This window comes from Helianthus annuus, chromosome 9 (genome assembly GCF_002127325.2).
Source record: "Helianthus annuus cultivar XRQ/B chromosome 9, HanXRQr2.0-SUNRISE, whole genome shotgun sequence".
NCBI lineage: Eukaryota > Viridiplantae > Streptophyta > Magnoliopsida > Asterales > Asteraceae > Helianthus > Helianthus annuus.
The window spans coordinates 160,576,040-160,588,838 of NC_035441.2; positions in this window are offsets into that span (position 1 = coordinate 160,576,040).

Sequence of the window (12,799 nt, forward strand, 5' to 3'; positions counted from 1 at the left end):
TAATTGAAACGTGATAGTGGCAGTGGCAGCGCCGTTAAGTCGGCCTTTGATTTGATACTCAATCATCACACTTCTTGTCTCGGTATTGCTGCTTTGGTCTATATATTTGTTTTGGGTATAATGTTCTTCTCCTAATTTTGGAAAAATGGAGAACAAAGGACAAATCCGATGGATGAGACTTTCTAACGTCCTGAAGGTGCTTGATGCTGCTGATGGTTTGATATTACTGTCGAAATCGGTGCCTAATCCTGCTGTTGGAGATGAAAAGGTTGAGAATGCAAGTCATCAAGAAGCTTCTGAGGACCGGCTCCGTCTACGTCTTGCAGATGATAATAATGGTGGAGTTACCCAGTTATCGGCACATCTCGTGACTCAGTCTTTTCCGGTTGGTCGGAGGGGGAGTTTATCGATTGTTAACCAACGTCGTCGTCGTGCTGTTCCGGCTGTTGTTGAAGATGATGAAGAGGATGTCAATCCTTTGATTGTAGATCCTCGTCCCTTGTCTGAGTATGGTGAGGTTCTCCATACAATGTATGAGGTGTTGGATCAGCTTTCCTAGGTTGTTTATGTTGTAACTGGTACTACTTTTTTTTTTGTGAAGAAACACTTACTGTGTTCTCTGTAAATATTTGCTTAAAGTGCTTTCTGCTACTCTTGGTGATATAAATTTTTGATGCACTGTTGTGCATATATGCCTTTATATGCTACCATTGTTTGTTTTGATTACAATATGTTGCATATGTTTAATTGCTTTGAATAGGTGTAGCGAATGAGAATGGCATTATGCTCATGTGTGAACGTATGTCTAAAATGCGCGTGGAGCTTATGCCTTTTTTAGATTGTTCATGAGGTGTACAATTGTCACACCCCGATTTCCACGTGTCTCACCGGTGGGCCCGGTGGGGGATTACCGTGACGTAGTTGGCAACAATATAGTCAAACCACACAATTATATGAATGCACAGCGGAAGCATAAAGATAAATATATTTCAACGTTAAGTGTAATATCAAAGTATCACCATTGTTGAAATAAAATCCACATGGGATCAATAATAATAATAATAAAGTATTGTTCAACAGACTTCAGGCATCTTAAGCTTGCGAGACTTCTAATGATGCTAAGGAGAAATCCCAGCCAATTACGCATAGTACCTGCATTTAGTCTTTTTGGGAAAATACGTCAGTTAACACTGGTAAATACATTCAACTGACACTTTTTGTAAAATGTTTAATAAAATTGGTTTAAATGCATAAGGCACAAACTCTTTATCACTTGGGATAATTTATAATTAAATCTTGTAAAGAATTACATGTTTGCTATGCGTTCGGTCGCCCGGGTCGTGCCGGGTTAAAGGTTAATAGACACGCCACAAAGCATAAAGCCGTGGCGGGAAAACCAACGGTTATACCTTTAATTAATGTAGACACAATGCCGGGTGTACGCCTACACCCGGATGTCGAGGTAGTGGCCATTTCGTAAAATGATGCCAAGGATATCCGGGACATGGTCATTAAGCTCCCAAAGGCGTAAAGCCAACAAAACAAGTTTTTAAACGGGTCACACTGATAATACCCAACTACAAATGAGTTGGGGTCAATTGCCCGACCAAGCGGTATTTTAAATACCGTAACCCAAGCCCGTATAACGGAAAATAAGTTAAAAGTATTTACCTTTGCAAGTATAAATCCTTAATCGAAATAAATTGCAGATAGCTTTTACTGGTCCCCTATTCTGGAACGAAGGTTTAAATTAACCTATTAGAATCCTAACGGGTCTTTAATTTAGCCGTAGCTTAGACCGGCCAGTTTCGAAGGATAGTTACGGTTTAATCGCGTGAAAGGCGAAAACCGTGAATGGAGTGTGATTTTGACCCAACAAGTTTGAAGACTTGTTTTATATGGGTATAATAATCATACTCTGGATTTTGGGGTCAAAACAATATGGTTTGACCCGTTTCGGCTAATTTATGTAAACTAGTTACATAAGCCGAACCGTGCGCGCAAAAGGCGCAACGGGTAACCGTAAGAGTCCTACACTGTTTTCCTAAGTCAATATGCTTTAAAGAGGTTGTGGTATCAGTAGGATACCTTCCATAATGCCCGTAACGAGTTTAAGTTCATATTATGCCCCGTAGGGGTAATTTGGTCTTTTTAAAGATTATAAAGGAGGTTTCTGAGTTCTACAGGAAATCTGAGTTTCCCGAACAGTTTGTAAAGTCTAAAATACTTTATTTATTATTTAAAATCAGTAGCAACTGGAATCAGGTCAAAAGACCTCGTAGAACTCAAGTTATGGCCGAAAAGGGTATATTCGGTATTTACCGAACCGTTGCCATAACCGCAGGTTATGAGCAGGTTGAAAATAATTAAAAATCTTTAAAAATCCCAAAATATTATTTTACATCAGTGAGTAAAAGGTTTGGTGTCGAAATCCGGGTTTAGATAGACGTTATGCTAATTGCTATTAAATTACTAAAGTTTCCGTAATTTGCGCTATTTAGCATAACTCCTATTCTGGACCTCGGATTGACGTGAAATTTTAGGGACATGCTTAGAAATCAGTAACTAAGGTTATGGTTCTTTCACATGCCCGAAATTCTCGTTTTAAATCAAAAAGGGCGTTATGGTCAACTTTTAAGCATTTAACGGAAATGTGTAAAAGACTCGGACAACCAACGAACCGGTCACAGAGGGTTATACCATCATGTAACCTGGTCCTAAGAGAGTCTTAAGGCATATCTAAATCAAACTTTAACGGGTCAGAACTGAAGTCAAAGCAAAAGTCAAAGCTTTTGCGACCTTCGGCTCCGAACCGGGTCAAAACAGTAAATGGTCGGATCAAACAAGCTTAGAGTAGTTAATATACTTATTGTCATGTTCTATGAGTGTTTAAACAGGTTACATATCATCTACATTACCGATTATGCAAGAAATCGCAAAATAACATTTCTGTTGACTTTTTCTAAGCACGTTTGACTCGACATTTGGACTAGTTAGAGTGGGAATAAGAGGCAGCCCTTTTAGGGGTTTAAAGCCCACATGATTACCATCATATAACTATCTTTGATTCGACAAACCACTGGACCATTTGTGATTTATCGCAAAGTCAATCGTTAATTACGACGGATTGACTTTTAAGCTAAACTAAGCAATAACTAAGCCACAAAAGGGTTGACACACTTACAGAAGTTTGGTGCACGACTTAGGATGCTAGAAGAGTGCTTGAGAGCTCCAGAAATGGACTAGAATGCACATTTGAGGTGTGTTTCATTTGTGCACAATGCCTTGCCTTTTATAGTGAAAAAATTGGCATAGGATCATTACAACTCAACCTACAAGGGATCATGGATGTTCAGCAGGTGGCCCTAGGTGCTAGGGGGCATGTAGAGGGCGCCCATGCTTCAATTAATGCATCATTGTTCGTTCACAAGCTCAAACAGCAAGTCTGTCCAAGTATTCTGCATCTGGGACTGTCACGCGGCCCGCATTAGTATTCAGACTGGGCTCACGCGGGCCGCCTGAATCTTAATGTCAGAAACCGTATCAACAGGTGGCTCGCGGCCCGCTTCAACTTGCTTGTTTCACTCAGGCGGGCCGCCTGAGGCCTGAATTTCAAGATTTTGAAATCTTTTGTCATGATTAACCTGACCCTTCGGTTTCGAAGGGGTAACTTTGCGATTTGGCCCTCGATTATTTACCTCGAAAGGTCCTATGTATCTCAGGCTTAGTTTGCCTTTCTTACCGAAACGCATCACCCCCTTCCAGGGTGATACTTTAAGTAACACTTTTTCACCTACTTCGAAGTGAAAATCTTTACGCTTTGGATTTGCGTAACTCTTCTGCCTCTCTCGGGCAGCTTTAAGACGGTCTCGAATTTGAACGATCTTGTCCGTCGTCTCGAAGACTATCTCTGGTCCTGATAATTGGACATCTCCAACTTCCGCCCAACAAACAGGCGATCTACACTTTCTACCGTATAATGCCTCGAAGAGCGCAGCCTTAATGCTGGTGTGGTAGCTATTGTTGTAGGAGAATTCGATTAATGGTAGGTTCTTATCCCAACTACCACCCAAATCGATAGCACATGCTCGTAGCATGTCTTCCAACGTTTGGATAGTATGCTCACTCTGACCGTCTGTCTGGGGATGGTAAGCCGTACTAAAATTCAAACATGTGCCCAAAGATTGCTGGAAGCTTTTCCAGAAATGAGACGTGTACTAGTATCTCTGTCGGAGATAATAGACACAGGTATGCCATGTAAGGCTACAATCTTATCAACGTATAACTGGGCCAACATATCGGAGCTATAAGTCTCCTTGATGGGTAAGAAATGAGCTGACTTAGTCAGTCTATCGACTATAACCCATATTGTGTCATTTCCTTTCCTTGTCTTGGGTAACTTGGTAATAAAATCCATAGTTACACATTCCCACTTCCATTCGGGAAGTTCAGGCTGTTGTAGCAAGCCAGATGGCTTTTGATGCTCAGCTTTGACTTGCGCACAAGTTAAGCATTTGGCTACATAAGTGGCTACAGACTTTTTCAAGCCTATCCACCAATAATTTGCCTTTAGATCCTGATACATCTTATCAGCTCCCGGGTGAACAGAATATTTGGAACTATGGGCTTCCTGAAGGATAACATCTCGTAGTCCCCCATAAATTGGAACCCATATTCGTCCATTTAATCGTAAGATTCCGTCCTTGCTAAGAGTTAACTGCTCCTCAGTTACTCCCAGCTTCTCCTTAGGATAGTTAGCTTCCAACACAGCTTCTCGCTGTGCAGCTAACAACCTTTCAATCAAATTATTCTTCACTTCAATGCTCTTGGCATTGATTCGGATGGGTTTCACCCTTTCCTTTCTACTCAGGGCATCAGCGACTACATTCGCCTTGCCGGGATGATATCTGATTTCACAATCATAATCATTTAAAGTCTCCATCCAACGGCGTTGCCTCATGTTTAGCTCCTTCTGATTAAACATATGTTGAAGGCTCTTATGATCAGAATAGATCACAAACTTGATACCATACAGATAATGCCTCCACAGTTTTAGTGCGAACACAACGGCACCCAGCTCCAAGTCATGGGTGGTGTAATTCTTCTCGTGCACCTTTAACTGTCTCGAAGCATAGGCAATAACTTTGCCTTTCTGCATGAGCACACATCCCATGCCAGTGTGTGATGCGTCGCAGTAAACTACGAACTCTTCGGTACCTTCAGGTAATGTTAGCACAGGAGCGTTGCTCAGCTTTTGCTTCAGAATATCAAAGGACTCTTGCTGCTTAGGGCCCCAAACGAACTTTATTTTCTTCTTGGTCAAGGAAGTTAAGGGCGCAGCAATCCTTGAAAAATTTTCAATGAAACGCCTGTAATATCCTGCTAACCCTAGGAAACTACGAATCTCTGTAGGCGTCTTTGGCTCTTGCCAATTCATGACAGCTTCAACTTTAGCGGGATCCACTTGGATACCACGCTCGCTGACAACATGTCCTAAGAATTGGACTTCTCGAAGCCAAAATTCGCACTTAGAGAATTTGGCATAGAGTTTCTCATGATGTAGAAGTTTGAGAATACAGCGAAGGTGTTTCTGATGGTCAGCTCGGTTCTTAGAGTAGATAAGAATTTCGTCGATGAAAACGATGACGAATTTGTCCAAGTACGGCTTGCAGACGCGATTCATGAGATCCATGAACGCAGCCGGTGCATTAGTGAGCCCAAAAGGCATTACTAGGAACTGGTAGTGACCGTAACAAGTCCTAAATGCGGTTTTATGTACGTCTTCATCTCTGACTTTCAGTTGGTGGTAGCCTGACCTCAAGTCAATCTTCGAAAAATAACTTGCCCCTTGTAACTGATCGAACAAATCATCGATCCTCGGCAAAGGATATCTATTCTTTATCGTGACCTTATTAAGCTCGCGATAATCGATGCACAGACGCATCGATCCGTCCTTCTTCTTCACAAACAGGACAGGCGCTCCCCAGGGAGACGAACTAGGTTTGATGAAACCTTTAGCTAGCAGTTCATCTAGCTGGGTCCTCAGTTCCTTCATTTTGGTTGGTGCTAGCCTGTAAGGTGCTCTAGCAATAGGTGCTGCTCCAGGGATGATATCGATCCTGAATTCCACTTGCCTATCTGGTGGCAAACCAGGTAGATCTTCAGGGAAAACTTCTGGATATTCCGAAATGACGGGAATGTCTTCTATCTTCGGTTTAGGCTCTTCAATAATCACCTGTGCCATGTAAATGACACAACCCTTCTTTAGACATTTTGAAGCCTTGAGCATAGTTACTTGCTCAGGCAATCCGTACTGGGTATCTCCCCGAATGGTAAGCGATTCACCAGACGGAGTCTTTATCACCACTTGCTTTTTGTTGCAGACGATCTGGGCCTGGTTGTGAGATAACCAGTCCATACCCAATACTAGGTCAAAACCGGCCAATTTAAAGGGAAGTAGAGATAGAGGAAAAGAGTGGTTCTTAATGGATATCACACATCCATCTAACACAGTGGAGACGGTTTCTATGGTGCCATCTGCTAGCTCTACCTCGTAGTTCACATTTAAGGTTTTGACAGGCATATTTAGCAATTTGCAAAATTTATGATCTACGAAAGACTTATCAGCGCCCGAATCAAAAAGTACTCTTGCAAAAATATCATTTACGAGGAAAGTACCTGTGATCAGGTTATCGTCTAGCACTGCTTCTTTCGCCTCCATCCTGAAGACTCTTGCATTGGTCTTCTTGGCCTCTTCCGGCTTCTTGGCATATTTAGGGCAGTTGCTTTTAATGTGCCCTTTCTCATTGCAGCCGTAGCAGGTTGCATCCTTTATCATTTTGCAATCCACAGTCTTGTGGTCCTTGGATTTGCATAACCCGCAAGCATACGACTTCGACTGAGTCTGCGAGTTTGATTCGAGTCTACACTTTCCAAAGTGATGTCTCTTGCAATTCTTGCACTTGGGCTTCTCACCAGACTGTTGCCCATCCTTCCTTGACTCCGACCCTCTCTTGTTGTCACCGTTTCCACGGTGCTTCTTGCCCGACCTTCGTGAAGTATCATCTTCACGCTTTCTCTTCTCAGCCTCTTTGTTCCTCAGCGATCTTTGTCGGACCGCATCAAGAGTAAGGGACAAAGATATGTCGGCTACAGATCTAAAGGTTGCTGGCCGAGAGGCCTTCATGCTTGCCTTTATTTCGGGGGCTAACCCACCGATAAAACGAGCTATCCTCTTTGGCTCCGGGGTTACCAGATACGGAACCAACCGGGACATCGTGTTGAAGCTCATGAGGTAAGCTTGACAGTCAAGGTTCGTCATAACCAATGACAGGAAGTCAGTCTCTATCTTTTCAACCTCATGTTGAGGGCAGTAATTTTCCTTGATGAGAGAAATGAATTCCTCCCATGTCATGCTGTATAGAACAGCCTTTCCCGAGGCCTGAACCAGAGACCTCCACCAAGCCAGGGCCTCGCCCTTGAATGATTGTGAAACAAACTTTACCACGTCTCTTTCTGCACATCCACTGATGTCCACCACGGTGTCCATCTCGTCTAGCCACGTCATACAATCAACCGCGCCCTTCTCCCCGGTGAAATCTCGGGGTTTACAAGATACAAAATACTTGTAGGTACAACCCCTGGCGCGAGATGCATCAGTATACACTCTTTCTAGACGGACACTGTTTTCATTAGATGAGTGATTATCATCGTCCTTTTTGGGCTTAGACGGTGGTTTGCTGTGAGATTTTGAGTGGGTCTTCGGCTTTGAGTGTGGTTTAGATATGGTTCTGCTCCGGGATTCAGTATACTCCTCGTATTGTCGATCCAGGGCTGCCTTAACAGCATTGTCGACAAGAGCTTTTAATTCAGCGCCCGTCAAATGAACTTGGGCGTTATTGTATTCATCTTCTTTTGAATGACTACTCTCCCCACTTGGATCAGCCATGGTAACTTGAATCTGCTACAGAAGATAACGAAAAGTTTTATTTAGGAGTTTATTATGGAATTGTCTTTTATGGCAATTCATTAACCATGGTAAACAGAGACCATATCAGGTTAATTTGTTACTCACTTTTATTTAGGATTTGAACATACTTATCCTAATTACAAACAATATTGTTATTGGCATAAAAGCCTAGTCACGAGGACGTTTTTATAATATTAGCCGGGATTACAGAGAATCAAGGCATGAAGGTTTGAACCATAGTCCTTTACCTTTTCTGACAGGGAGTCATAGACTACCACTGCCTTTTGTCTTATATGACAATAATTATGGCCCGTAGGCACGACATCACTAATGGATGTTTAATAAATTTGGCCCGTAGGCACTACATCACTAATGGATGTTTAATAAATTTGGCCCGTAGGCACTACATCGCTAATGGATGTTTAATAAATGATCATCTTTATTGATGATTTAACCCATGATTTATAAATCATTAATTTGGGCTTTGGAATCCTTAGAAGGATTCTTATACAAGAATGACGCGTGCGATTTTTAACGAATCACATCTGCCATGAATGTTAACATGACTACAGAGGTTAACATGGAATCTGAATCTTTTAATCAGGTCTTACCATCTTGGCCGGATCTTATAAAGACACCTGGCTAGGTTTCACTCTTAAGATTCTTTATTTAGGCAGATTTAAATTTAAAAGGAATGATTTTGATTTATTTCACATATAGTAATAATAAAAAAAATGAAATTTGTAACATAGCATTCCATAAACTTCAAATATGATTACACGCTGCCCTAAACGGGACTTTTAAATAAATAATTACCTACGCAAAGGTTTATAGCAAAACATATCCACGCAGGGACCAAATACAAGATAGATGTCCGCGTAGGGACTAAAAGATAAGTCCACATAGGGACTGAAATACGATAAATGTCCACGCAGGGACTAAATTGTAAATACAACAATACATAAGGAGACTAATGATCTCGTTTCTTCCTCCCTTTTAGTAGGTTTGCTAGGCCCTTGAGAAATCCACGATTACTCTTTCGTTCTTGTTCGAAGTCTCTTTCCACACGGTTTAAACGGTGGAGTATTTCTTCCTGCTCCGGCGGAGAAAAACGTGGCTGCTGTGACGGTTGCTGAACCGGAGGTCTAGGAGGTATTGGATACCCATGAGCTGAGTAATCTGGTCTCCAAGAGGTTCCATGGAGGGCATTATAATTTGCCGCTACCACATATGGATCGGCATCATAGTTATAGTTGTAGTGCGTGTGAGTCGGCTGCTCAAACGGATTGTACGCCGTGGAAGCGCCGTACGCTGGTATCGGATTGTCATATCCGAATGGTGGCGAAGGTGGTGCAACTGGTGCAGAATTCACCTCTGCAGGGTGACCAGAAGGTTCCCCTAATTGTGGTTCTTCTTCAGGCACTGACGGAAAGTGACTCGCACTCGAGTGGCGAGGGGTGCTGAAATGGAATTCCCCTCCTCGGGTAGACATCCATGCGCCTGATCTCCTACGCCTTGGCGGATCTGGAATTACTCGTTGAACCGGTGGCGGTGGTGGTGGCGTAACTGCCACGAACCGCGAATCCTCAGAAGGATCCTGTTGTTGCTGTTGGTCGTGAGGCGAGAAATGTTGCGATGGTGTAAAGTACCAATTACATTGGTCAAACCTAACCTGGTAGCTGTCGGGACCTTGATAGGGTGTTCCTTGTGACAACTCGTACTTTGAACCTACTTTGTGTATCGTTATGTGTTTATGTGAACCTTGCAATTATATGAATGTTATGTTGATACGTGCATTGTGTAATGTATATATGTTATAAACGGCCCAAAACGCACAACACCCACTTGATTTCACAAACCCACTCGGTCCATATGGTTGGACTCGAGAACATGAGGTAGCCCAAGTGGGGGTTTCGGCCCACTTTCATTCCATACGTATACATGCATACACATCTCCTTAGGGTTTGAGTTTTCACAACTTTGCAACCAAGAACACACACACACACAAACTCCCTCTCTCAACTCGGAACCAAGGGCTGCCGAAGAAAAATACGCATCGAAGCTTGTTGAATCCGGATCCCTTCTCTCCATCTCGGTTAGTTTGAGTACATGATTTTCGTGTTTATGTGATCTTGATAGTAATCGGACTTCATGATGGATTAGGATGTTACTAGTGGTTCGGTTCATAACTTGATGCATTATGATTTTCTGTTTTGTTATGATGTTGGGCATGATATGATAAATCGGTCCAAGTAAATGATAACCGGCTAGGTTGCATGCTAGTATGATGATATGATTATGATTCGGTTTAGGTTTGTTTGATAATCCGATTATTTGTTTTGATGCTGTTATGAACATGCTAGATGATGATGATTTGAAGGTGTTATGAATATGATTGAATGCTGAATAAACGTTGATTTGATCTGTTTCCGAAACTGCCTAAGTGTTAGCTTGAATCACGGATTAAATGTTGCATAAATTATGCAAACTAGGAAGTTGGTTACAATCTGATCTGGACACGGATTGCGAGTCGAGATCTCCTAGTCTCGACTCGAGACCACAACATTCGCACACAGCAGCACAACTCGAGACTGACATTGCGAGTCTGGTTGCGACTCGAGACCGAACAGTCTCGAGTGGACCATGACAAGCCGAGACCAGCCCGTTGCGACTCGAGACCTGACTCGAGACCACCTAGTCTTGAAAGATATGCATCTGTCGAGATCTCCCTTATTGCGACTCGAGATCTCTAGTCTCGAGTCGAGACCATATGCACGTGCACACAATTGGACTTGCACACTGACACGAGCCCAACTAATTGGGCCGGATAATTGGACTTCGTTAATTTACGTGACTTTGCTATTGTTGGACTGCCATGATTATATGTGTGAGCTGCCCTGATCAATACGTGTTAGTAACAATACGTGCTTGCATACGAACCTGACTTGTATTACAACCATGATAGGACGTGGTTGACCATTTACTAGCTTACCTGTACTCTTTGTGTATCTGCCGAGCAAACCAAGGTGAGTTCACACAGCCAAGGCATGGGATTCCCGGGTTGGGAATTGGGTTGGATTGTTAAGGGTGAATAGATTCATTCGGATACCATTACTAGACTACCATACCATCGTCCTCGGTTGTGCAGGACACGTACGTAAATCCTGCGTACACTTATGCTACTCGCTATCCTCGGTTGTGAAAGATACTCACGTAAAACCTGCGTGAACGGATATTCACTACTGCCTCGGTTGTGTCAGGCACTTACGTAAAACCTACGTAAACCCCCACGTACCCTATCCTCGGTTGAGAAGGATACTTACGTAAATCCTGCGTAAACTTGTACGTACTACTGTTCTCGGTTGTGAAGAACACTTATGGTTACGCATAGTCTAGTGGATTAATGACATGGGAAGCCCCCACCAATAGAAACCTATACTGGCCCAGTAGAGCCACTTGACTCTCATGAACTTTCTATTACGCATTTACTTTCTGTGAACTCGCTCAACTAGTTTGTTGATTATTTGCTGCATGCCTTGCAGGGCCTTAGGTACATTATGGAGCTTGCACAAGGAGGAGCGGGTCGTTGTGGACAAGGGTTCATAAATGCTTACTAAACACTTATGATATTACATACGTTAACACTTATGTTTGGGGTTTTTCTTAAATGCTTCCGCTACATATACAATGTTTGGTTTTTGAACATCAATTATGTCTATGGTTACTATTAAACGTTATGTTTGATATAATTGGTGGCTTGATCCTGGTCATGTCACGCTCCCAAGCGGTGATACTCCGCAGGTGGACTTTGGGGGTGTGACAGATTGGTATCAGAGCCATTGGTTATAGAGAACTTGGTTTTAATATGGGAAAAACGTTTTTATTAAAACCGGACTATAACCAGTACAGTGCTCTCAACGATCCACAACGACGCTTCGCTCCACGTGCAAGACTCGACATCCTAGGTAATAAGGTTTATGTTTATTGCCTGTTTGCTAGAACTGCTTAGAACTTTGCTCGCATTACGTTTAGATACACATGATACTATAGCATGAGAATCCCTACGTGCTTACACTTTTCTGTCATCGCCCTACTCGCGAACCACTCTCATTTACGTTACTTTTACTATGAAGATCATGTCTGGAAGAATTAACATGACTCAAGCCCAGCTAGAGGCTCTCGTTCAAGCTCAAGTTGCTGCGGCACTTGCAGCTGCTCAAGCAGGTCAACCAGCGCAGCAAGTTTGCACCTTTAAGAACTTCATGGACTGCCGTCCAAGTACCTTTAGTGGCACTGAAGGAGCAGTTGGACTCCTCCACTGGTTTGAGAAGCTAGAGTCAGTATTCGAGATGTGCGAGTGCCCTGAGGCTCGCAAGGTCAAGTATGCAACTGGCACCTTGGAAGGGATAGCATTAACTTGGTGGAACGCCCAAGTTCAGATCTTAGGGTTGGCAGCTGCTAACGCCACACCCTGGAACGATTTTAAGGAACTTATCAAGAGGGAATATTGTACTCGTGAAGATATTCACAAGCTGGAAGACGAGCTGTATAACCTGAAAATGGTTGGGTCAGAGATTGAAGCGTATACTAAACGGTCTAATGAGCTAGCCGTGCTGTGCCCAACTATGGTAGACCCTCCATACAAGCGCATCGAGATGTATCTCAAGGGGTTGGCGCCAGAGATCCAGAGCCATGTTACTTCGGCTAATCTTGATAACATCCAGGAGATTCAACGCCTCGCTCACCGCATCACAGACCAGGCAGTGGATCAGAACAAACTGCCTAAACGTATCAGCGCTACTGCTACCGTTACTACTTCAGTTACCCCTG